Genomic DNA, 26,570 nt, shown 5'->3' on the forward strand with positions numbered 1-26,570 from the left:
AGCCCACCAGGCCTGCCTCGCCTTCCAGCTCGCTCGAGCTTCTCGCCAGGCACAGCTTCTCACCAGGCACGAGGTGGGAGCAATAAATTAACCTACTTTGGGTGGCCTGCAGGCCTTAATGAGCAGCTGTTGCCAGCGGGCTCACGGAGTCTCAGACAGGGGCACTGCAAGACAGCAAAATTCCTCCTCCTCCCCTGTGATCCTGGAGACCAAGAGGTCTGATGAGGTGAACTGAGGACAAGGCAACAGTCTTAAATATTCAGCGTCAAATTATTTCAAGTGTGGCAAAGGAAAAGAAAGAAAAACACCAAAAATAAGATAAAGAAAAGCTACAGCTAAGTTGTCCTTCCAGGCATTTTAGCTTCAAGTGACAAAAGCCCATCTGCAAGGCTCTCACCTCCCCTCCTCTCCTCTCTTCTCAAGAGTTTCCCAGGCGGCTGGCACCAACCTGTGCCTGAGCCCAGGAGGTGTCCCCAAGCCCCACTGGGCTGGTGGGACCCAGTAATGCTTGGTCAGGACTGGGACAGTACATGCAGAGACCTGGGAGCTGAGGAGCACCTCTGTGGGATGTGAATTGCCTGGCCAGGGGAAACAAGAGAATACAAATGCTGGTGATGATGTTGTGAAAGGTGTACTTACATTCCTTGCAAAGCTGACCTATTTATATGCATAGGAACATGAGCCCTTGGGAAAAACTGGATAGTACTGCTAGGAATCAGGCACTGAAGCAGCCCAAGATCTCTGCTTTACACACCAAGGCAGCCCTGGGCGACCACACTTAACCATCCCAGTGGCTGATATTCATCTCTTACCTTCAAACAAAAGGCACCCAGCTATGCCTTGGTCTATGCTAGGTGGGACTGCCCTTAGGGAAGAAATGCAGTCAAAGAAGAGATTTAAAAGCCTGTTGGCCCTAATACACCCAGCCGTCCCTGTCTCCATTTTGTTCCTGGGTGTGCACAGGGGGGATTTTGCTTCCAGACATCTCAGTAACAGCACAGCTCTATATATAGCTTTTTTTTTTCTTTGTGTCTTTCCTTCATTTACACAGGAAGATGGCTGAGATGGGTTTTACAGATCCCACTACATTATAGTTCCTGATTACACTTAGGGGCAGGTCCCAGGGCTGAAATCCACAACCCATGAGCAAGAGAGAACCACAAGGACCTCTGGCATGAGACAGAGCATCCTGCCAGGTGTGTGCTCATCCCCTGCAGTGGTGACACCAGGTGACGGATGTCATCTGGGCCTCAGCAAGGCCATCACAACTCATGTGCTTCCCCTGGCTCCCCAGTCACCCGGGCTTAACCTGCCCTAGCTCCATCACAGCACTCAAGCCCACATGCATGATGCCTCCTTTTCCAGTTATTGAAACGAGTTTCACACATCATTGTGATTTGAGATCAAGATTTAGAGAGTCCTGTTTAATTATGCGCAATGAAATACAGCAGAAGCCTACTTCTCCTTCCTGGGAGGCCTCGGTGTGATTTTTCGGCTGGCAGTGAAGGGAGATGCAGCTTGATTTTCTAATACTCTCCTACCCACTCCCCAAAACACTCAATTCTTTTCCAGAGTAGAAAGATGCTTACATCCACACACTTTCCAGAAACCTCTCCCCCAGGAAGCTGAGATAAGAGGGAATCTACACCTCCTCTACTCCCACTTCTCATCTCTTTCACCGGAGAGGTGCCAGCTCCTACCGCCACCAGCTCGTGTGTCGTATTTTCACACACGCTCGCTGGTGCTTTCTGCCTTGTTGTCCCTCACGCTGGAGAAGACTTCCCATAAACATCTGAAAAATTGCTTCCTCCTCCTCCTCTAAATCCCTACCACAGCACACCTGAGGACTGCAAAAAACTCCATAAACCATCGGCGGCTGCTGTGCCGAGGCTATCACCCATCATGCTGACCAGTACAGCCTGAGGATGCATCAGTCTGCTTTTGCCCTCTTCGTATACACCTTCTCTAAGCACTGACTATTAGTCACGGGCCGTGCAGTGCAGCCAGCACAGAATACTGGGTTAGTGGGTCCCAGTATGCCCATTTGCGTGTTCTGTTAAGTGGGACTGTAATAAATGGCAAGCAATGCTGAGAAGCCTGGTTATTAATAATTCCCTACACCCATCTGCTCCCTTCTGTGGTGTTCTGCTGCTCGATGCTGAATAGACGGAAGAAGGCTGAGCTTGCCTAAAGCTACAACAGCACGTTTCAGTGGCCGAGGGGCCAGCCTCAACCAGCTGCCATGCAAAAAAGGAGCCATCAGCCCGAGGAGTGAGCCCACGGTGCAGCAGCAGCGCTTGTCCTTGGGCTTTAGCCCCTGGCCGCCTGGTTGAGCAGCGTGGGTCACAGCACCCACGTCTCCTGTGCCAGGCTGTGCGCCAGCTCCAGCCTTCACAGCACCACCATAGAGTCCCTGGGGCTCTCCCAGCATGGGCGATAGGAAACTTGCAGTGCTGGATGGGGATTGCTATGGAGCTGGTGAGTGCTGGTGGTGCTTTATTATTACTATTATTTCTCATTATTTGCATTGCAATCGTGCCCTGTAGCCTCTGTTAGGGGTAGCATGCTGTGGTCCAGGGAACATTCAAGATGTGCAGCTGGGTACAAGGCGTGTGCTTAGCCTCCCCTGGAAGGGCACTGCTGTGCACACAGAGGAGCCTCTAGCCCCGTGTGCCTTAGTCTCTCCTGCTGCCTTAAACTTCCCTCTTCTGAACGTGGCGTCTCCTTGGATTCACCAGCCTTAGGAAAGGCTTTGAGGCTGAGCAGGAATGCTTTTATTTCTGATTAGCAGTCGATCCTAGCCATTCCTCAGCACCCCCAGGATCAAAAAGCAGTCCAGAAACAAAGGAGACACAGTGTAAAATCCACCAGGATCCCCAAATCTGAAGAAGGGTTGCACTCATCATTGGGTTCACAGCATCTCTCTCACCTGGCATTGCTGCTGCAGCAGAAGGGTGGTGGACACAGCTGGTGGGGAGCAGCTTCTCTCCTGCAGGTCAGCCCATGGGCTCCTGGCCAAACAGCCTGGCTCTCAGCGTGGCCACTGAGAAGGAGAACAGCCTGGACAAAGCACGATCTGCCTTGGCTGCTGCCCGTCTCTCAGGCCTCCCTGTGGGTTGCGTGGACAAAAACCATGCCAGAGGAGCTCTGCAATTGCTCTCATTCCCACAAAGCAAACACCCCAAAGACCCAGGAGTTCCTAAGGCGTAATGTGGTAGATATCTAATGGCACATAGTAGTGCCAGGCAACAGATTAAGAAATGCAGTAATGATTGCCCTGTTACATTAGGGCCACTTTTTGCTATTTATTCAGCCCCATTACCATTTGTCAGAGCAAATGGCAACTGGTCACTGTCCCAAGGAATTCAGACTCTTTCAATCAGGCACTGCCATAAAAATTCAAGGTGTGGGATGTGGGGATGAGCTGAAATTGCAGCTGAGGGGGTGAGGGGATCTGGTGCAGCATTAATGTCATTACACACATTGAATTTGACTAGGAAACCAGGCCAAACACCACTGTGCTTCAAACATCTACAAGATCATCTCTGCTGACCAGTTCTCATTTGGGTTGTCATTTTTTTGCCTGTACACCACTATAGCCTCCATTAAGTCAACACCACCACCACCACTCATGGTGGACTGGACCTCAGCTGGGTGCAGAGCAGAAGAAAGAAGCCTGTAGCCCCTGTGGGACCACCACATCAAACGTGCAGATCAACATCTGCCTCCCACCCAAATGCTGGGCCCGGCCAATCCTCGTGAGCTACTAAAAAATTTGTGCCCCCCGGCACATGGCACCCGGTCTGATGTGACTGTGTGCCCCTGGATAAAGGAGCATTGAAAATGCTTGGTGCTGAAGTCTAGTCAAGGAAAAAACTTCCCTGCTAAGACTCACTCCGCAGTAAGTTTATTAGCAGTGGGACTTCATCGATAACATAGGTGGAAGAGGGCAACTTGCCGGTACGTGTGGGGAGACAGGTTTCCACCGCTTGATCAGCTGGCAAATCTCAGCGGGGACCATGCCTCCAGCCTTCAACAAGCCTGGCTCAGCAAGGAGTAAGTGAATCTTGCGGTATTTAAAAAGACGGTCTCAAGGGTTCCCTTTTAATCTCATCTCTGTTTGCAATTCCCCCTTCTGAGCCTATGAGCAACATTTCTTTCCCCTTCAAGTGCTACTCTGCTCTGTTCAATTTTCTCTTCATCCCTCCCTGCCCTCTCTTTCCCTCTGCTGTCCCCATCCCCATGTTTCTTTAATGGAGCTTGAAATTATAATACAGTGATTCAGCTTCCTTTCATGTCTGCCAAGAGTCAGTGGCGCTGCCCTGGAAATAGGGCTTGCTGGTTTTCCCAGCCTGTTCTGCAGCGCTGCCTCTGCTCGCTTATGCGGTGAGGCTGGGGACCTGTGCTCCTGCCACAGGTCACAAGGCCAGGAGCTTCCCCAGGTGCTGCTGGGCTTGGGCTGAATGCCACAGGGAAAAACCTTTTTGCCTTCCCAAAGCCTCATGCGCCGCTGTGCTGGGGCTGTGACTCAGCCAAAGCTGATGCCCAGACCTGCCTCCCGAAAAGCTCTCCGGGCCCCATCAGGAGAGATGTTGTAGCTCGGAGATGTGCCTTCTGAAGACTGGAGGTTACACGCAGGCTACAGCTCACATTTCCTTCCTCATGGCACAGCAGTGGAGCCAGCAAGTCGTGAGGAAGTGTCCTCCTTGTCCTCCTGATGCCTGTGGCTGCCTGCTGACACCTCTCACTCTCTGCCTTGGTCCTCATGCTTTTGGCTTTCACGTCACTAGACATACAGCCCCATGTTTCCTCTTCTCGCTGCTCCTCCCTGTTGTACAGACCTCCCATGCCCCTTCCTCTGCTCCATGTATGCTGTTATCCCGTCTTGCCTTAATCCCCAGTTCACCACTATCCCTCCCCAGGAGCACAGCACACTCCGTGGAAGAAACATCTGCCAAACACCCTTTCTGCCATCAGCCTAAACTCGCTCTATTCTTTTCTTTCCTTCCAAGAAATGTTCCTCCTCCTTAACAGAGAATTTCTTGTGCCACCAACTCTCTGCTCCCTCTCATTCACCAGCCTCCAGGTTTTGCAGTGCTGGAGACACAGCGCTGACACTCCTCTGGAAGAAAGTGTGTGCAGTCCAGCCCCCGTCAGGAATTTCCCCTCGTCTTCATCCTTTCTGGACGAGCATACTATTGCCTTGGCTTCATGTTGTCGCTTTCTAGTGACCTCACATGCTGGCCCCTGCCAGTACTCGGGCTGGATGCCCGTGGCATGCTGACTGGCGGCATCATTACGCTCAGGTGTGCTGCCCTGCAGTCCAGCACCTCTGTCTCCCCCGTGGGAGGGATGTCAATGATCAGCAGCAGTGACTTCTGCCAAGCTCCCCTTCCCCTTCAGTGACAGCGATGTCTGTCAGCAGGCAGTTGTTAGCTTTCCCTCCATGCAGTGAGCATGAACAAAGAGGCACTGTATGGATACGTCTGTACATGGGGTGGCCGTTACCACGAGGACTTCCAGAGACAAGCAGCATGTATTTTTATGGCTGGAGCCTGGAAGCTGGGCTGTCTGCTAGAGAACAGGCACAATTCCCCACAGGCCAGCTGCAGACAGGGAGCTGGCTTCTGCTGAGCCGTGAGTTACGTGTGTACGTGCAGCAGTAGGAATGTATGGAGTGAGTGTATATGTGCTGAGCAGGAAACGTCATCCGGCAGCCATCAGCGTGTCTGGGACCATGCTGGGAGTAGCAAACACATCTGTGGGCACGGTGCTGTTACCCACGGCCAAGAGTGCTGCACATGTGCACATGCTTGGAGCAGCCAGGAAGTGTCTCCTGGCCTTTCAGGTTAATTGATTTAGGAAGTAGTTAGACTTTTCCTCCATTAGTGAGGCAAGCGTTCCTCCCAAGAGCTTACCCAGGGACACTTTCCAGTAACTGTTCAGATAGCTCATGCATCATTTATTGTTAGAGATACTACGTCAATAAGGAGACGTTGTATAATAAACAGGAGTTACATGAAGGGAAGGGAAAACAAAATGCTTAATTCAATTCATAAAAGTGAAATCCTGTCTATAAAAGGTAGAAAGCTGTACGTAGAACTGGCTGTTTTTAAGAAGCATCAGTAATCCTTCCCATCTATCATCCCTTAAAGAGTCCTTTATAACAGCAGCTCAGCCAAGGCAAGGCTTTGCTATCAGCAACGTACAGGAACAGGAGCAGTATCACTTTGGATAGACTCAGAGCCCTGTAGCATCCCTTGACATCCCCGTGTGCCAGAAGGCATCGGAGCTGTGTCACATAGGCACACCAACTGGCACAGGCAGAGAGAGCAAGAGCCAGCTGTGCCAGCACGTGGAGGGAAGTCACTGCTGCTGGAGAACGATCATTTAGGATATATAGTTCTATATATGATATATATATATATATATCATATAGATATATGGTTCTATATTCAGGTCCAGGCTCTCTGATCAGCAGACTACTCCTGGTACCCTTTATTTGCCCTGAAAATGCATTTGCTGTGCACACTCAGGATTTCTAGGCATACAGCATCTCTATCAGAAGTCTGTGTTGTGGCTGGGATCAGGCTGCCTCAAATCAACATATAGTTACAGAACATGCTCCCAGGACATACCTGAGCCACGGCAAAGAAATCCCAGGGGAAATGTGTGTAGTCTTAGCCTGCACGCCTCTCCGGTTCTGCTATCCTACAGGACACAGGAGGCAAGGACCACAGCAGTTGCATGAAATCCAGAGATGAGGGTTGACAGCTATGACACAATTGAAACAGAAGAGCTAAATTATCCAGAAATGCCTCTTGTTCCCTCCTTCAGCCTCATGCAGAACCCTTCTTTAGGAGGGGACACAAAAGAAAGCAAGAGAGGGAAAAACATACTGTTACTGGCCCCTCCAGAGCTGTAATCCTAAGGCCCATCAGCTCAAAGTTTCACTTCAGATGATTTTAATCGCAGGTAGAGCTGTTTAATGGAGCGTGTCAAATGGCTGCTGGGCGCGGAGGCCAAGTTTGCATGTGATAGGTGCTCTGCTTTGGCTTACTTTCCTTGTTGGAATGCACGAATTGCTTCACACGGAAGTGTCAGCTTTAGCAATCTTGGCATAATCCACTGATGGGGAGAAGGAAGCCCTTTCCTCACAGAAAACTGGCAGGGCCAGGGACCGAAGAGCCTCTTTTGCTCTGAGAGATGCTTCCTTCTTGTGCAGATCAGCTAGCCTGCAAAACAGAAGGAAACTCCCCTGCCACTTATTTCTTACCTCGCTTCCTTGCAGCTGCTAAGAAGACAGCCCTGCTCCTGCAGGCCTGGGGACATCTGCAGAGCAGTGTCAAGAAGGAATTAATTATGGCGACAGTAATTGTCACCACCATATGGTGGTCAGACTTGCTCTGGAAGGGACAACACCTCTGCTTTCTCACCTGTCTTTCACCCCAGAAGAGCTTCATTTCTGGGTAGTTCATGGCAGGGTGACAATAAGTGCGGAGCCTGTCCTTGCACTCAACACCAGGCTGCCACTTTCTGGCCCACTGGGTGCTAAAATTTCTCAAGATCCTGCTCAGGAGGAGAGTGAGATCACAGGGAGGACAGCGGCTCATTCCTCCTTACAGTCCTCGCTGAGGAGGAGTTTGCCTTGCCTTCCTTCTCATTGCCTTCCTCTTCCTCTGCCCTCCACTGTCATACCAGCAATCTCTCCTGCTGTCCTCTCCCAGAAGAAGGTGGGGGAGTCTGGGAGGCTCAGACTTCAGCTCCTTCTCAGCAAACCTCCAAGAAATCTTTGCTCTGGCCAGGGATGCTCTCCCCAGGTCTGCTGCATTCCTCCCTGGTCTCTTATAACCTCGGGCTCAGGGGCTTCCTAAGCAAGAAGACATGTTTTGCTTGTATTTAATAGCCCCAGGAGTTGTCTTCCTTGGGTTTGTCTGAATGCTTTTCAAGCCATGCAAACAAAAACCCAGAGGGTACTGTGGCAAGGAGTTCCCCAGGTTAACAGCACCTTGTATCAGGAGTTGCTCCATGCTGTTTTGAACGTCCATCAGGCTAGCTTCAGCTGATGCCCCTTTGTTCCTCTAGGACAGGAGCCAGGGAAGGGATGCTCCCTGCTTGTGCTGTCTGTACCACTTCCAATTGCACAGACCTCTACCACAGAATATTAAAAAATATCAAAAACTATTCAGCAAATCCCCAGCTGAAGAACTCGGCGCTCCTCAGGCAGGCTGCATTGATTTCTGCCAGCTGGGGTCCCAGCCCTCTGTCCTTACTAAAAACACCAGATGACCTCTAAAGGCTAGGTGAGCTTTGTGAAAACACTTTGTGTAGTGAAGGTCACTGTGTGTCTCAGGCATTTTCTATTCCTGCAGCACATACACTGCTACAGATTTCAGCTCAAAAATTCCTTTACAAGAAAAAAATGGCAAGACAAAGCAGGCACGAATCCACTGACCAACAGCGTGTAGCAAAGAAATTTGTTCTGTGGGATTCGAGGGATGTTTTGAATGAGATGATCAGGGCAGCTCAGGCTTAATACAGCTTTACATCATTAACAGTTAATGTGGAGCCAGAAGAGTGGAGTAAGCCGTACTTACTGCTAGTCATATCGTCTGCGGTGGCCAAGGAGAAAATAATCACTCCAGGCAAGCGGAGATTAAAGTGAGGTGACAGTGTCTGAGTGCTCATTTTCCTAAAAGTTGTAGATTTACTTGGCAGTGCTCGTAGCCTGTTTATTCACTAGTACTCACAAGAGGAAGGATAATCATTTTCTGTCACCAACCTGCTTATAGCAAGCCATCTCACATCCCTCGTGTCAGCCCAGGTGACTGTGGGCACACGAAGCATCGGGCACGCGACAGGACAGGACTGATCTTCCACTTCAGAGGTGGCACCAGCAAGTCTGGGACACGGAGGACCACTTCCCAACAGGGGCACAATGCCCCATTCTTTCTGCAACCGAAACAAAACAAGAATGAGCCACTACAGAGGCACAAAGCAAGGAGGAGGCAGTGTTGCAGCTCCCTCCCCACGCCCAAAGTTCGTTGGATGTGCAGCCACAAGCCCCTCATCAAGCAGACCCTCACCCAGAACAGCTCAGGGGGGTGTTTGTGAGAAAAGGTCTCTCCGTGAGCCTCTCCTGAAGCACTGCTGCTAATGCAAACCTGCACCTAGGTGAGGCGACTGGGCCCAGAGGCATCACGGTAGGAATACGAGATGCTGCATTAGCGATGCTGCAGCTTGCCTTTGTTCTCCAGGGTGAAATCACGAGGCCAGATTCTGCCCTCGTCATGCCCCAGTCCTACAGCAGAGAATATTCAAGCCCTTGTGGCTGCCGTCTTGTGTGAGATAAACAAACCAAGGGTTGCTGCCCCTGCTACTGGCTGCTTTGCCATGTGGATACCTGTACTGCTGGAGAGCAGGTACCCCTGGGTGCCAGGCTGGAGGCAATTTACAGTGCTGGCAACAGATGGAGGGTCCCTAACCCACAGGTGAAACCTGACATGCTTTTTGATTAAAACCTGAGCGTGGCAGGTTTTTGCACTAAGGATGGCAGCCACACACTTCAACAACTGCCACCCCTCTTCTCGCAGCAGTCCTTACTGAGAACACGAAAATGAAACCCAGAGAGCTCAAAGCCTGCTGACTGCTGGTGCCTCTGCTCCTCACTGGCCTCCCAAACCACCAGGGGGACCTGACCTCCATGGGGACTGGCTGCACCCTGTCTTACTGTCTGTGGTCAAGCAACACTTGTTGTGCCAGAAGAAACATTTGGAAGGAGAAACTGCCCTTCTGCTGCACCTGCCAGCAAACTATATGAAGCTGGGGCTGAGAAGTAGCTACGGCATCCTACAGCATGGCTAGCAGCAGGGAATACAGCCAGAGCATCCAGCGTACATCTGGGGCTTTATCCCTCCAAGCTGGTGAACACAGGGGTGTATTAAAACGAATCAGAACCAAACTGCTCATATCAGAGAGCAGAACCAAAAAGCCTGCTTGGGTTTGTTGCTGGGGAGGGTGATGATATGGGGACTGCCGCCACCTGGCCTTCTTTGCCACCACAGACCTGTCTTCCCAAGTCCCCTGCACAGGGCTGGGATGCTTGCTTGTGAGCAATAAGCTGCTCACAGCATTTCACGATGCTGCCCAGTGTTTCCAAAGGCAGTCTCTGGTTTGGGGTAATTCACCTGCTAAGGATGCCTTTATGTTACGAGAGCTACCAAACAACTCCATGTCCTGCCTCAGGAAGCATTCAGATCTTCAGTGCATTTCAAAGCAGCCCTATGAAGGCAGAGCCCAATTTTGGAAACGAGGGTCACGATGCCAATAAAGACAGCGACTTATGAGGAGTAATGGGGGGAGAGGAGACAGTCTCCTAGGCAGATGGATATTTGGGCTCGTTCAGCACTGTTCTCCAGGTGAAATAATTCACACTTAAGTTTAATTTCAAAAACATGGCGCTGCCTCAAAACATCTTACAAGTGAGATATCCAGCAGTAGGACATTGGTTTGTGTCCACACATTTGTGATGGTTGCTTGCTCTCCAGCTCCCTGGTAGGTGATCTGGAGATATGACACACCATTGGGCCACAAAGTGCTGTCATGCCATTCACACTCAATGCAGCTCCTTTCTCTGAAAAGATTTATACTGGATTTACCCTTCACCAATGTAAGCGGTGAAACCGAAGCACTGAGAGTACTTCTTTCAGCTTTTATCCCTTGAGGAAAACCTGAATGAACACTAATTCTGGTATCAGAGCACCATTTGTGGTTTAGCTCAGGCAGCTTGTGACTGGGTTTTCATGAACGTGAAAGAACCCAGATGCTCAGTCACTGGCACCCTGGGATGCGAGAGCTCAAGGAGGAAGGTGTGTTACAGCAAGAAGCAGCCCCACCTGAGTAGCTGCTCCTCGGTAACTTACCTCTCCTAGCCCATCTGCTTCCCTCTGTTCTCCTATGCCTTGTTCACTGCTAGAGTCCTCCGTCCTGCCACATGGCCAAGCCATTGTTGCTCTGATAGACCTCTTGATGGCCACTGCTACTCAGAAGAGCCCGTTCCACTGAGTGTCCTGCAACTTAACCATCCAAGATCATTTTTCTCATGTGGGTCTCTCCTTCCCTGTCCAGGGACTTGACCTCATCAGGGAGACAGCGGAGTGAGAGATGCCACAGGCAACGGGGAAGGCCATGGTTCTCTGCCCCACCTCCACCCGTGTGTACCTTTGGGTCCCGCACACGTTCCCCATCAGGTGCCGACACCACGACAGAAAGCTGCCTGGCGTTACTGCCCCTACTGTTTCACATCGCCCCCCGTGAGGGCGCATCACATCCCGCGCTGAGCAGTCGTCCCGCTGCTGCCAGCGCTGGCTGTCAGGGTGCCAGCGGCCACTCGCTGCGTGTCCTTCCTGCCGGGACGCGGCAGCGAAGGCACGCAGGCAGGAAGGCAGAGAGAGGCATTTGGAGAGCTGGAGCGGCACCAAGGGAGCGAGGAATAGCAAGCGAGGAGAGCTCTTCAAAGAGGAACATCAAAGCGTCGGAGACGGGGAGAGAGCTGCGAATGACAGATCTGGTTTAAAGAGCCATCTATCTCCCAGCTCCTGCTATGTAAATTACCACTGCTCGCTGGCTGCCGCCAATGCAGAGGTAATTGCTAATATTTTTCGGAAGCACCTCCTCTGGGCCAAGGCACCAGGCCTTCTGCCCACCTCCCACCGCGGTGTCGGTGGCAGAGACGTCCCCTGCCACACGAGAGCTGTGCTGTCCCTCCTCGGGATGGGGCAGCTGCACCGATAAGGGCGAGGGGCTGGCGACCTGCTCCTGCACAGCTCTGCCTCTTTGGTTGTCCCATGCTCCATCTGTCCTCTCCAACCTCCAAGTCCCTCCGCAGGTTCCTCACCATGCTGTTATCCTCGATCCTCCCATCCCATCTGCCTGCCTTATTCCACCCTCTCCTTCCCAGCCTCCTCCATTCCACTTCTCCTTCCCTTTCCCTCTCCTCATCCTCCTCTTCTCGGGGCTCCCTCACACACCTTTCCACCTACCTGGCGGAGTACAAGTCTGCCAGGAAGGCATCTTCCCACACAGCCTGAACAGCATGGTGGGAAAAAAGAGGTGCTGGCCAAGGCTGCAGTCAGCAAGGTTGAAATGGAGAGGCTGAGAAAATCTTCTTTGGTTTCTCACCAGGTTTACAGCACTTGGATCTTGAGCCCCCGTGACCCTGTTAAAAGATGAAGAACACACCACCCAGACCAGGACCAAGGAGGTGGCTATTGCATTTTGGAATATGTAGATTTCCAATCTGCCTGTTCCCCAAAACCAGAGCTTTCTTTCAGAGGAGAGCTGGGCATTTTGCTAATGTCACTGCTTTGAGTGAACCAAGCCAGCGCCGTTCCCCAGAGACCTCCCCTTTCCCTTGTGAGAAGACAACTCCAGGGCCAGCCAGGAACGCCCCCCAATGAGTCCCTCCTGCCCTTCCAGCAACCCACTTTCCCTCTCTCAGCTCCATTTCCTTTACTGCAAACTGGATACCTTCTCCCACCTCCAAACATGACATGTGCCTACAGTCCCTTGTCCCCCACATCTCGAGTGCCCCCACACCCAGCATGAACCCTTCTCCTGACCCCTTCTCCCCCTGTTCCCCTTCACTGGTTCCCATTCTGGGGAGGGATAAACACAGCTGTGAGTTAGAGGAGAAAAACAAACGTATTTCTGGGGAGGGACGGAGGGTGGGAGACACAAGGCTGCTTGTCTATGGGAGTCTTCGCCCAGGGATATGGCTTACCCCAATCCCCATGGAAACCATGGGTGTGCACACACCACCTTCCCAAGGGTTAAGATACAACACAATTTCTTTCCTAGCCTCATCTATCTCAGTGGAGGAAATGAGGTCCTGAAATTTACCTTATGGGCTGAATACGAGCATGAGAAATTTCAGCCCAAAGGGTCAATTTTCCAGAAATATCTAAGTACCCAGGAACAGGGGCTCGAAATGAAAGTGTCTCTTGAGCCATCCCTTTCCTTCACCACTCTGGTGTGATAATAAGGTGCTTTTTATGTAAGTGACCTATTTTCCAGGGAAGCCAGTTCTCTGAGTGGGGAATTGGAAAATGACTGGTGCAGCGGTTTCTTACTTTAATATGTTTTCATTCTCCGCGAGCAACAAGCAGCTACTGTACCCAGAGGACTGAGGAGCTGTCTGCTCTCATCAGGGATGCTCCCTGGTGCCCAGCACAGCCAGGACGCCGGAGGAGAGCCTACCCCATGCGCTGTGCATGGGGGCTCATAGGAGGAGTCTCCCCTTTGTACTCACTGGCATAAAAGTAAAATGTTTGGGGGGATAGGGGCTATGAAAGGCAGGGAGGAAGGTATGGACACCCCTGAGCACCAGTGGCTAGAAAGACAGTGCCCACCTGGGGACAGGTTGGTGTGCTTTGAATTTGGTGTTAGCCCAGAGCATGGCTTTAAGGGTTTGCTTTCTCGGCTCAAGGAGAGTGACTCAGACCTCAGGAATCAAAACCTACTCACAGCCCTCATCCCCCAGCAGTCCTGCGTGAAGCTAGGACCACGGCACAGCAGAAACCGGCCCTCCCATATCCCATCTCCCAGCCAAGCTGTGCAGTTACCTGTGAACCAACTGGAAGGCCCAACAGGATGATGCACATGGGGAAGATGAAGCCAAGTTCCCTAGACAAGAGAAGTCCTGTCAAGGGTTGGGTCCATCCCACAGCTGCTGGCAAGGAAGGGAAATGCACAGAGGAGGGAATGCTGCCACATTTAGGGTCACAATTTCAGGGCACAATTTCGGGGCTTGGCCCTCCTTTGCTAGTTGGCTGGTGCAAGCCCTGCGGGTCCGTGCCCACGTCCTGCAGCCTGGCGGAGAGCAGCAGGAGGCACAGCACCTGCCAGCCAGGCAGGGGGACAGGACTCGACCTCATCCAGCAGTGAAACAGCCGCAGGGCAGCCCCGCAGTGCGGAGGAGCTCCCTCAGTATTCAGGCATACAGCAGCGCAGCGCTTACGCCCTACTCATGTTTGAAGGGTTCCTCCTCTGCTAAAAAACTCACATTTTAAAAAATTAAAAGATGTGATTGTGGCAAGAGGGATGTATTCACCAGGGACCAGTTTCAGCTCACCAAGCTGCTGTGAATCAGTAGACCCCTTTGCCCCAAGGCATCAAGAGAGATTAAAAACCATTAGTACACTAGAAAGACAACAGCAGTTTAATCAAAACATCTTGGGAGCAGCTTATGAATACTGTTAGCAGGCAATATTTTCTTGTGTATTTGTCTCTCATTAAGAAGGGCCTATCTTAAGCGGCTTCCTTTTCTGTTTTTGCTCTCTCAGACCTGAATTTGGTCTGAGTGCTGGCCTGGCCAGCTGCTCACCCCCTCCTGCATCCACCGCTGCAGCTCGCATTCCTCACTGTTCGCCAGGACACTGATTGCAGCCTCTTTGGTTTACTGCTTTCCTTTCCCTGGTATTTGCAATTCTAAACAAGCTGAATATTTATTACCAGCTCCTCATTTTACACCAAGGACTGAGCTCCACCCAGCACGCACATCCAGACACATTCGTGGGGTACAGGGGCACCCTCCTCCCCTCTGCCTTGGTCCCACAGGCACCCCTGGGGACCACAGGGGCCAGCGATGCTCCCGCTGGATGTACAGTGGGGAAAAGGCATTTCTCCAGAAGAGACAGCATTACCCAGAGGGCTGACGGAGGCTATCGCTGGAGAGAAAGGCGCTTTGTTTCCAGCAGGCTGTGCTAGGAGCTCTGCCTTTGCTTGCCAGCAGAACCCATCCTGCTGGCCGAGCTGATACTAACTGGCAGCACCACGCATGGGCTGGCAAAAGCCAAGCTGGGATGATCTGAGAAGGAAAGGGGAGGCTGACGGGACCAGGGAAGTCTTCCCAAGGGAACAAAGCTTGGAAATACTAACCACTGGGCTGTTACTTCTGTTGTCTGCTGCACATGGCTGCCAAAAACAGCACTGCTCTTCAGCGTGGTAATGCACGGAGAAGACTGGGCAGCCAAAAAGGAAGGTGCCGCCAAGCAGCATGCAGCAGGGTGCTCACCCTCGCGCTGAGCAGCACCTGATGGGAGCCCATCAGCTGCATTTGCTCTCCCCCTCCCCAGCAACAAATGGTGATCCAAGCTTCCTCCTAAATCTCCAAAGGAAATGAAATAGCATTCGGGGTGAAGTTGATGAAAATGGAGCAGCATGTCCCCTCTTCCATCATTTTTCTGACAAAATTGCTGCTATTTTCACAACACTAGGCTAATATACACTGTCTAGCATTCATCCAATCTTTTTTTTTTAAATAACCCAATCATGGAGAAGCTTCCATCAGTTCCCCAAGATGCTGTTTTACAGCCCAGGTCTCACCATGAGAAAACTCTCCCGGTCTTCAGCCTGCGTTTTATTATGCTTTATTTCATTGCTCTAGTTAGTCCGCTCGCCAGAACTCCGGCACGCCGTCAGAGGGCTGCGCAGTTACAGCGCCTTGACATGCCACTGCATGCTTCCTGTGAAATATAGGGCTGAAATTTAATCTACACGCCTGTAGCCTAAAGCTATTAAGGCCGGGCTGTCCATTTATAACAACTCATTTCCCCTCCTTGTCGCTGGCCCAAGGATTTGGTGGCTGCACCTGCACTGCCATGACCCCGGGACCAGCTCTGTGGCTCGCCCACACCTCCTGCTGCCCCGTGCTGGCTGGCTGGCTCTGGGACACATGCAGAGCACTGAGGATGGAGCTTCCTCCACCTCTACATCTGGATCCAAGCTGCAAGTCTCCATCCTCCTTAGTCACAAGACCAGGAGAGGTTGGAGAATCATGCAAAGCCACACATGGTGTGCATTGGAGCATCCCAGCAAACAGTGAACAGAGAGGGAAACCACTCCTCTGGCTCTGCGCTCAGAGGACATGCTGTGCAGAAGAACACACCTGGACAACCTGCTCTGATCATCTGAGCCCCAAACGCCCTTTCCAAGATCCCCCAGTCTGGCATGCTGTATGGTGGGAGAAACCAATCACTGCATAGAAAACCAGAGCTGTGGTATTTGTCTAGTTAGAATGCTCCGACCCCTTCATCGGATCCCATTCTAGCAGGAGATGGGGCAAGCCCCCTTTGCACCAGGTTATGTTTTTCCCTCTCCCCAGGAGCCATGCGACAGGTAGAAATTCAGTCATCCTGAACTCCAACATCCCAGGGCTGCAGGTGAGGTGCAGGTTACACCATGGCTCCAAAGGCAGAGCATGCCCCAGCCCTGCCTGTGGGTCCCAGGCCCGTTCTGCGGGCTTTGCGGAGGAGCCTCAGCTGCTTACAAAACCACCGGTGGCTTCAGAGGCCTGGGTGAGCTGCCCATGGCACAAAGCATCCCGTCGGTGAGAATTAGGGGCGGCGTGGGGAATTTCCAGCCTCATGCAAGAACCCAGCTCCTCGGAGGCACCGTCCGCGATCCGCGCGCTTGGCCGCAGCTCGGGTGCTGCTGGGGCGGCTCCACCCTGCAGACCTCTTCCCTTAATGAGCAAAGCCTTCTGCACATTTCATGGATTCGCCACATGTAAACAAGTAGGTCATTCCAGTAATCTCTTCAGCTGGGTATTAAAAGGCTTGTCCAAATTTAAGCTAGGGGTGTGTCAGCCTTATTACTCCCAAGGGCTTCTGCTGTGCCATGCAGAGGCCAGCACCAAGGCTGCTGAAGTTAACGGGAGCATTTCCAGCAGCTGGTGAATGGTGTGCATCGCCAGGGCAACATGCACGAGAGCCCAGTGGTCCCAGTCTCAAACTGGGGACCTGCCTCCCTCACTCCAGTCTTTTTCAGAGCCTGGAGCTATCTGGGTCCACAACGGGGACTCCCTGTTGAAAGCAGAAAGAGAGTTTTCTGAAAGAGGCATTGACTGGCGCTTAGCTGCAAAGCCCCCGATTTTATCGGCGAATACAGATGTGTGCAGGCGTGCAGGGAGTGATGCAGAGCACACTGTCAGCAGGCTGCCCGCTGGAGAGCAGCGCCCCAGAGGGGGCTGCCCGCAGGCCCCATGGTGCTCAGCAAACGGAGGGCGCTTGTTGCGCACAGCACAGTAATTGTATCCCAGTCCAAATGAACTCCGGGATCACTCCGGGATATAGTTATTATTACGGTTAACAGGAAGCTAACACCAGCTACGGCTCTGCAATGTACTATTCCCTTGTTGCCTGATTGGATGCCATAACTCTCTTGCTCCTAACAGCGATTGCTTTCCGCGGTCTCCATCCATTTTCCCTGAAAGAAATACAGCTGCCTTGGATTTTGACTCCTTCCTCATTGCACTGCTCTAGCTCACATTTCTCTCCCCCGTCCCACAGGCACCCACAGCCTCCAAAGCATGAAGCCCAGGCCAAAAACAAAAGCAGTAAGTTTTCAGCAGGCAAACGTGCATCTGGGTGCTGTCACTCAACACGGGGGACACCACACCACCACGGGTACATGCCACTGGTCAAAACCCATTTATGAGTCAGTAATTGCTTATAGCCAACGAACAAGCCCAGAACAATTTTTCCAACACAATTTCTTCGCTCTGGCATTAACGACGACGCTCCTGTAAGACTGCCTGCTCTACCCTTCTGGCCCAGCACCTGGGTCAGGATGAACACCCCCTTTCTGAAGAAGGGAGCACAGCCCCAGGCATCTCAGTGACTTTCTGGGGGACACAGGACAGGTCAGTGCTGGAAACCCAACCCTCATCTCCCCCCAGTGCCAAGCCTCACTTGCTACTTTTGAATGCTCAGCATTTACAGCACAGCATTTCCCTTAACGAAAAGACAGTTAAAGATTTCAGAAATCAACACAAAACACATTTCATGCTTCGGCTGAGATTCTCCTCCAAGGTACGTACTGACCCCGGCTTCACCTTAAACAACATATACATTTCCATAAATGCTGCTGTTCATCCCAGTGGTGCAGAGAGCTGCTTGAAGGGGCTGGTTTGGCTCTGTTAAGGAGCGAGTTGGGGAGGTGGAGAGGTGCTTCAGCTGGCTACGACCTCTGTCCTCCCAGGGGCATTTCTGTGGCCTTGGGCATTCGCTCCCAGGGCTCCCAGACACGGCCAGAGGTCAGGTTAGGCATGCTGTGCCCAGACCCCGCTCCCACCCTCTCTCCAGCATGGGCAGCAGCAAACCCAGGACAGTAACACCCCATCCTGCCCACGGGGCAGCAGCCTGCTCCCCACGTGCATGCACACCCACCCATTGCAGCAGGCAGAGGCTTGGTGTGACATGGGTGGGATGCTCCAGCAGGCCAGGCAGCACACTACCCAGCTGTGACGTATTAGTGTAAGGCTTAATTAATTAATGAGGGCTTTGGGAGCACAAGGTGATGGCTTTAAGGCCGTGGGGCTGATACTTTGACCACTAGCAGCTGCAGCACAGGCTGCAGTGTTGTAGCAGGGAGGAGGAAAGATGCTCCTGTTTAGATGGAAATGATACCGATGGGCACGACTGACACAGGAGCAGGAATTGCGCTGGGCATCTCGACTCTGGGATCCGTTGTTATCTGCCTTTTCTAGGCACAAATAGGAACAGAGATACCATTTTGACAGCAGCGATGTGGTTGCTCGGAAAATGGGCCAGTGAAAATTGATTTCTGAGCTCGCTGCTAGGGAAAGAACAAAGAATAATTTCAGGTTGTCCAGAAATGCAGATTTTCCAGTTTTCTTGCTGACACCTACCATGGAAAGAATAAATATCGAGCATTGTCAAAAACCTTGCTTTGGCACAAAAATTCAATGCCATTTACTTCATGTTCAGGGTTTGTGTTTTGCTTTATGCTTTAAAAAAATGTATTTCACAATGGAACGTTATTTCAAAATGAAAAAGTGAAATGTTTTGTTTAGAAACTGTGGAAATAAAACATTTAGATTGAAAAAAAAGGCTCCCCTCCATTCTTTAAGCCAGAACCATTCATCGAACTGTACACACATTTGCAAATGGATTCAGGTGCCCTGAAAATTGAGGTGCTTTCCCCTCCAGCTGATAGCAAGGGGGGAAATAGCCTATTCCTGAATTGGAGTTCATTTGTCCTTGAAGCTCTTTAACTCACCTGGAACCAGCAGCATTCATCTTTGCTGCAGCCAGCTGTGGGAATGACCGGGCTGCGAAACCATGGGGAGGCGAGGCTGGTGGGCGATGGAGGGGCATCGTCCCGCTGCTGCTCCTTGCCATACGTCCTGCCATGGGCAGGTGCAGCTCCTGCTTCTACTCAGGTGCTCTGAAACCTGTCCCAGGGTATTATAAAATTTGGGATTGCGTGTGGACACCTCTTGCATATTCCAAACAATTTTTTTTTTAATTTTTTTTTTTTGTGAGGAGAGGCATGCAACTTGGCTGCAGTCCCTGTGCCCTGATAGCCCTCCCTTCCCAGAGGGTGACGGGGCGACAGCTCTCTGTACGGCTGTGGTCTTCACCACTTACCCAATATTTCTGCTGTTTATCCTACTTTTGCTCTTCTAATTAAGCTCCTTATTAAAGCAATTAATTCTCCAAACACAAAACTGCAGCAAGTGAAAATTACTACCAACCAAAGGCTGTTTGGTGGAGTATGGTAACGGGTCCCTGAGCACTGCGTCTTAATCCTGGTCCCCATGGGTAAGCATCCTTGCAAGGAAGCCGACCCCTGCTGATGGAGCGGGGCTTAGCAGAGGACGAGGGTAAAGCACAGAGGCCCTCCTCTTTCCTTGGGAGCACGCTACAGGAGTCTTCAAGCCAGCAAGCCAAAGGCAGCATGTGTGAGGCACTGAAACCATGTGCTGAGACCTGTGACATCTGTGGCTGGTCAGACCAGCTCGTCACAGGCCGGTGTCACTCTCCAGCCGGTGCAAGGAAAAGCAGGTGCAAGATGCCAAGCCCCGGGGCCCTGGCAGACCCCCGTGTAGGGATGCTGGTGCAGGACGAGCCAGCTCATGGGCAGAGCCATCGGTTACATTTCTGATGAGCCCCCACTGTGCACCACTGACTGCTGGCAGAGGCAGGAAGCTCTCTCTTGACTTCCAGGGGCCCCTTCTTCCAGGAGAGGGGTGCAGACATGCTTCACGGGGCTGTGCAGGGGAGCGCAGCCCCTGCTGGTGCTGTACGTGCTGGAAAAAGGCTTTGCTCTCCTTCCGTGCCTGCGGACACTGCCATCACTAAACTCACAGACCCGCTAGGACAGCTCCACTGTTAGGGAGGTGTAGGCCAGCCGAGGGGCTGCCCGGCTGGATACAGCGATGCTGGGGATGGTGGTGCCTCACCTGGGCTGGAGGATGGGGATGGTGCCCTCCCAGGGGCTGCAGCACCCCAGCGCAGGAGGGGACCGGAGCCGTGCCCGGCTGTGGAGGTGGCACCCCTGCAGACGCATGTGTCTGTGGTGAGACTCTCACACAAAAATAAATAAATAAATAAAATAACAGTAGAAAATACCATTGCAGTGACCCAGAAATCAAGGAACTGCTAATTTGGGAGGCAAGACAATAGCCAGGAGCTCATCTTTCATCAGCCTCCGATGTCCCACAGCTCTAATTGACCTCAGCAGAAAACACAGATGTGCCGCACTTCCAGGGAAAAGAAAAATCATGCCTCAGGGTTATCTCGGATATTCCCAAGCGAGTTAATAGCCAGAGAAATTTGGTTGTTTGCATCTAGCTACAGGAGGTTTCTGTCTGTGAAGACATATCTATTGGATTGCTGGCTGATACCACATGCACCTTCTTTGATGTGCATTTTTGGGTCAATGCACGCCGATGTGCTCCAGGTCCCCTTTTATCCTGCACGAGCCCGAGAACCATTTCCGATGGTTCTCATCGAAAAGTGATCTTCACCCCCGTACCCACCTGGGCAAACAGGCCCTGGCAGATGTCCCAGGTGGTTTGTTGCTGCCCTTTGAGAAGAAGGCCAGGAGCAGTGGGGCTGTACTTTGGTGCCAAGGGGGCTGGAGGCGCTTGGGGCCTCCCGCGCTTCAGGGCCGCACCGGTGCCTTGCCGGCTGTGTGGATGCTGCAGCTGTACCTCTTGGCTCCTGCTCCTCTCCCGATATCTCTTCCCATCGCCTGCACCTCTCCCTACTCGTTACGGAGGAGTTTTTGCAAGCCTTCCAGCTTTGAGCAATGCCAGCTGCATGTTGAGGCTGATTTTCTTTATATAGACGCTGTTTTTCTCTCTCAATTAGTGGTCTCTGGAAGCTCTCAGGCCAATTGTTCAAGAGCATATTTCATAGCTGCGTATGGCAGCACGGGGAGGAACCGCTCCAATGCTCTCCCAGCACAGAAAGAGAAGCGCCGGGTCGGGCTGCAGGAGCTCCCAGGAGCCCGGCAGCAGCCCGGCAGAGGAGGGCACGTGAGTGGGGCACACCAGGCTGGTGAGGGGACAGGCATGCTAAGTGTGTCAAGGGGAGCGTGGTTTTACCCCCTAGGAAGGGTGAGCTTGCTGTGATACGAGACAGTGAAGGGACACAGGGGAAATCCCTAGGGACTGGGATGAAGTCAGAGGCTTGCGTGCACTTCCCGGCAGATAACCCACGCACGGAGGTTACGTGCATGGGGGCAGGACAAATTCCTCCCCAGTTTCAAGGAATTCAGAGGGTGAAATCAGTTGTGTGTGCTGCAGAGCGCACCAAGAGGAACAAGCCGTGTTTCCAGTCACGGCTTATGTCTTGTTTACAGATCCAGCCTTGGGAAGCAAGCGGCCTCCTCCTCGAAGAGCTGCTCTTCCCTCACATCTTCATTCATTAAGCAAGCTGTCGACAGAAGCCTGTAGTGCAAAGCCCAAACACAGCAGTCGGCTTGGGAGACCGCTTTATTTTTAGAAAGAAAAACCTCAAAACTACCATATTTCTCCAGAGAACCAGCTCCAGAACTGTTGCTAGTAAGAGCTGCCCTGAAAAAGGCACCGTTTTTAACGATGGCGTTTAGCGGCATCCCCAAGAGCCCAGCACTCTTGCAGTTTTAGCAGAGGAGGGGAGTGATTTTGGAGGAAGGAGCCCAGGGCCCGTGAAGGATGGTGGGACTGGTGGCCTAATGGGGCTTCGCTTGCAGTGCACAGCTTGGAGCAAGGTGCAGATGCTTTTTGCTTACAGGCCCCAGCATTTCCCCCCCCAGCTTTGCGTAACGCGCCGAGCTCTCAGGTTCCTAAGTGGGTTGCAGCGCGCAGTCCTTTTTGCTCAGTAACTCTCTCATTACAGGCCAATTTCCACTTATAAATTCATTTATAAGCCAGTCCATTTGCGCAGACCGTCTCGCTGGAGGCAGAGCTCTGCCTTGCTCTATCTCCATCCCCATCCTCCGCCGGAGCCCCTGCGCAAGGCCAGGCTGGGCTGTGCACAACCTGGGGGGCTCAGCCCCCTGCAGAGCCCCCCCTCACCCAGGCAGGGGCTTAACGCTGGCCTGGGGGTCTGGGGGCACCTCTTTGCACCCCAGCACCCCCTGGGTGTCCTCCCACCGCCGCAGGGCACAGCCCCGAAGGGTGTTGGGCAACGAGGCAGGCAGCGGGGCAGGAGTGACCAGCACCTTCGGGGAAGGAGAAAGGGGAATGAGCGCGGGGCCAGCCCGGCTTTATTCCCGGGAAGCCCCAGCAGATGGTGCCAGACGGCCAGGAACCCTCCGGGAGCCCGCAGCCGGCTCGAGCATCTCTGCGCTGCCCGCCCGGCCGGGGGGGGCGGGGACACGCGATTTTGGGGGTCCCCTCCCCGCCTCTCCCAGCGGGAGCTCGGCCCCCACCGCTTTTCGTTCAGCCTGGCCAACACCGCCTTGCTGCCAGCGCTCAACTTTCCGGCGTGAAGTTTGGGCCCCCAGCGAGCCGAGCGATGGGAGGTTCCCCCCCTTTTTCTCCTGGCTGACTTTGCTCTGGGCAATTTATCTCGCTCCTTAGTGTAACATTTTCCTTTGCACCATTTCATCCTATTATTCCAGAATAAATCAGGACCATTTCCATGTCGAATGCCAGCAGAGGAGCACCGCAGGAGGGGAAGTTTTGATGCTGACGGCAGCTCAGCCAGCAAGGAGACCTTCCCCTGAGCTGGCTGGCACGGCCAGCAGTCCCTGCGTACCAACTGTGGGGTCCCTGTACTCATCACACACACACGGGTACCCCACAGCAGGGGGTCTCTGCCAAACCTCCCCGAGCAGGAGGCAGATGCTGGCTGTGCATGGGATTTTCAAGCAGTGCACCGATCAAAATAGAAGAGTCCCCATGACCCGGCTGGGCCTCCTAAATAAAATCAACGTGTGACCCAGGGTGATGGGGGGCCCATGCTACACAGAGCAGGGGTCCCTGTCACACCACAGGCACTAGGCATTTCCCCACAAAGCCAAAGGTTTTGAAACATTTGTGGTTTGCAGAGCCTGGAGTGCTTCTCAGTGGAAGAAGTGAAGAAGTGAAGTGCTTCCCTGCTTGCGCAGGTGGGAACGGCGAGCAGACAGCAGGCTCCCACGCCCCTGATCCCAAAGAGCAGGATGGGCATCCCCAGGGAGCCACGCTGCCGGGGCTGGAAATTGCTGACCCCGAAAGAGCCAGAAGGGCTCTGGTGATGATGCAGGCATGGCTAAACAAAAGTCAGCTTTTAGACTATGAGCCCAGAGAGCCCGCCCATTTCTCACATACAGACCAGCAGCTGAGATTACTCACACGTTATTTTAAACCATGACTCCACTCTTCGAGGCACACCGCTGCAACCCAGCGCTGGGGCGAGCAAAGCCCCTCTGGAAAGCAGGGCTGGGACTCACCAGCAGAGCATGCGATGGGACCAGGGCCCAGTCTCCAGCCATGGCCGTGGCAGAGAGCCATGGGGCTGACACCTCCTGTGGTCCCTTCCCCTTATCCTGCACAGTGCCCATTGTTACGGGGCCAAGGGTGTCAGAGGGCACATCCCATCCCTTCCAGGGTCCCACCAACTTGTCTCACCCCCAGGCGCAGTGAGGGCCAGGTGCCCAGGACCTGCTGCCTGAAGATGTGCTTCCTCCGACAGCTTTTTTCAGCCAGACGCAGGAGTCATGGCACAGCTGCTGCACTGCAGGGCTGGGTGAACAACTCTGTGTTCACTGCCTCTGTGGTTGAGCAAACCTTGTTTGTGTTCCCTACCAGGCTCCTCCTCTCCGAGGCTTCTCACGTCCCTCAGACATCAAAGGATGCAGTTTAGGCTTTGGGAGCCTAACCCATATCCCTCAAAGAGCCAACATAACCACATCTGATTGCACACCTGCCTTCACATTCAGGTAATTGCCCCAGGTGGAAGCCAAGGGCATGTCCGAGGAGAGTGGTGAGACATATCTAGGGAGCTGTGGAGGAACCAAACCCAAAGGCCAGTGCATAAACTGGTGTAGGTCTGGCATGTACCCTTCAGCTTTAACTGGGTAACACAAGCCTCAGGCCTGGCCCATGGGAAATCTTTGGACAAGGCTTTAAGAGAAGTGAAAGCTGCTGAAAAATGAGAAGTTTCACATGAACAGCCTGTGTTGGTATGGCGTGGTTTCAGTTGCTTGCAGCTTGCATAGAGGTTCCATATCACACCATGGGACCGACATTGTGCGTAGCCTGACGTTCCTAGGGCAGGCAAAGGCAGCACTGAGAACCAGTGCGTACATAACAAATGCTGGAGACACTACCTGGATCTCCAGATGAGTTGCATGAGCCAGTTATGAGGCTCTGAGGTGGTTAGACTTCTACAACAGTGACAAGCAATAAAAAATTTCAATAGGTCATTGTTTTTTCCACATACCTCAGGCTTTTGAAGGGACAAAGGTCACTTTAAGATGATCCTTTCCTGAATGGTCTTCAAAAGCTTCTGTTCCTGCTTGATCAATACAGCCCCTCTGGCAAAGATGTCCTTGAGATGGAGGCCAACAGCAGCAACAGCAAACTTCTTTCCATGCTAAAATTTAAACAAAGGTGTTTCAGATGTGTATTGCGGATGTAAGACAGGGAAGACATACAGGCAGACACGCACATACATATACATGAAAAAACTCCCCAGAATCTTAGCCATGTCTAAGGGCTGCAGCTCAAGCATGTGAAATCCTCTCCCCATTCTTGGAAGAGATCAAGAAGCAGCTCAAGAAACCCTCAAAAGCACGAAGGTTGCCTCAGAGGTCGAACCTCCATGGCAGGATGCTGGAAGGAGAGACCTAGCTCCAAGGGTGCAAAACTTCACAGCTTGGGCTAAAACACCAGGTCTCAGCTTGGCAACACTAACAAAACCAATGACCTCTTCTGATGTCCACACACCAGAGTGGAAGAGGGACACTCTCACGTGTGCACAAGCTGTTAGCGTGCAGGATGTACTTGCAAAGATCAACTCCAATAATCTGCTCAGGAAAAGATGAGCAAGAAATTTTTCAGAACAGCATTCCCAATATATACCCCTAAGGACATGCACTCCCTTCCCTTGGAATAGGTTTGGATCCTGGAGCCACTGAGATCTGGGAAGCAAATGACCTGGGCACTTCTCCCTGAAGCACATGGAGGACAGCCAGCCATAAACTGGGCTGGAAGAGAAAGAAAAGGTGACTTCACTTGGTGTTAAACCGCTCACAATTAGCATCTGCTCGTGGTCTCCATAATGTGGGCTGCCTCAAACAAGAAGCCTACAGCCTCAGCCCAAATAGAGGAACTTGAAGCAACAGGAACTTGGGAAACTCAGCAGAAAACCTGGGGCCAAAGCAGAAACACTAAACATATTTTACCTTGGCCACGTACAGCATAAGCCATAACCCGAACATTCTCACTGAAGCCCGGGAGTCCTAACAAACAGGAAGGGAGGACCACGCATTCAAGTGAAGATGCGATGCCAAAAGAGATGATGCTGTGGAGGAGGTGGCAGGAATTGGGTGGAAAAAGCATTTTTCAGGGCCTTGACAATGACACAGAGCACTCCCACCACAAGAGGAATTTCTTTAGAAAGCACTTTCGCTGGGGATTTATGGGAGAACATGGCCATATATTTTACAGCACATTCTTATGGCCTCATCGGTCAATAATCTGCATTTAACTCAGTCCCTTCAGAGTGTGATGGGCCATAACGCTTGCAAAGCAGCTGCTACATGCTGAAATAATAATCAAGGAAGCAGAGAGCAGAGCTGATAATTGACTCTGTTAATGTGCAAGTCGGGACGCTGAGTTATTGATCAGATGTGCTTCGGTGGTCCAGTGAGAGCCCAGTCCTTCATGCCTGGAAGTTATCAGCTGGACTGTTATCACCATGGGGTCCACTTCTCTTTGGATATTCACTGATTCTGGGTTTCTTTCAACCTTTCCTCTGGGGCTGGTCTAAAACAGGACCCTGAAACAGCTGCTAGCAAAGCAGCATTTTCCCTGACACCAGCCCATCAGTCTCCTGATCTTTCAATAGCAGGGACAAACATGTGATGATGAGGAGACAACTGCTTTTCACCCCTGGGTACTTCTTCCTGGGACCATCCATGTCATTCCCACCAACCTGTTTTCCTTCTACTCCCAAGTGAATCCATCGCTCCCCTCTTCTGATCTTCCACCCGCCTCTCCTCCTTGAGTTTCCTAAGCTGCATTGCTGCCTCTGCACTTTCCTGCCCATCCTCTGAGGTCCATAGCT

At 52.3% G+C, this 26,570-nt stretch overlaps 1 protein-coding gene across 1 annotated transcript in view; it reads right to left on the minus strand.

Annotated features, from left to right (window-relative positions):
- Positions 1–26,570, minus strand: part of LOC308187925 (immunoglobulin superfamily member 2-like) — an 84,977-nt gene that overhangs the window by 26,244 nt on the left and 32,163 nt on the right. The window contains exons 12-15 of the mRNA XM_080576359.1: positions 13,623–24,875; positions 12,042–12,217; positions 10,923–11,075; positions 8,783–8,952 (exon numbers count right to left, since the gene is read on the minus strand). The gene's annotated coding sequence lies outside the window, so the exon portion shown is untranslated. The remainder of the gene's footprint in view (positions 1–8,782; positions 8,953–10,922; positions 11,076–12,041; positions 12,218–13,622; positions 24,876–26,570) is intronic.

This window comes from Anser brachyrhynchus (assembly GCF_964034855.1).
Source record: "Anser brachyrhynchus genome assembly, chromosome: 1".
Classification (NCBI taxonomy): Eukaryota; Metazoa; Chordata; class Aves; order Anseriformes; family Anatidae; genus Anser; species Anser brachyrhynchus.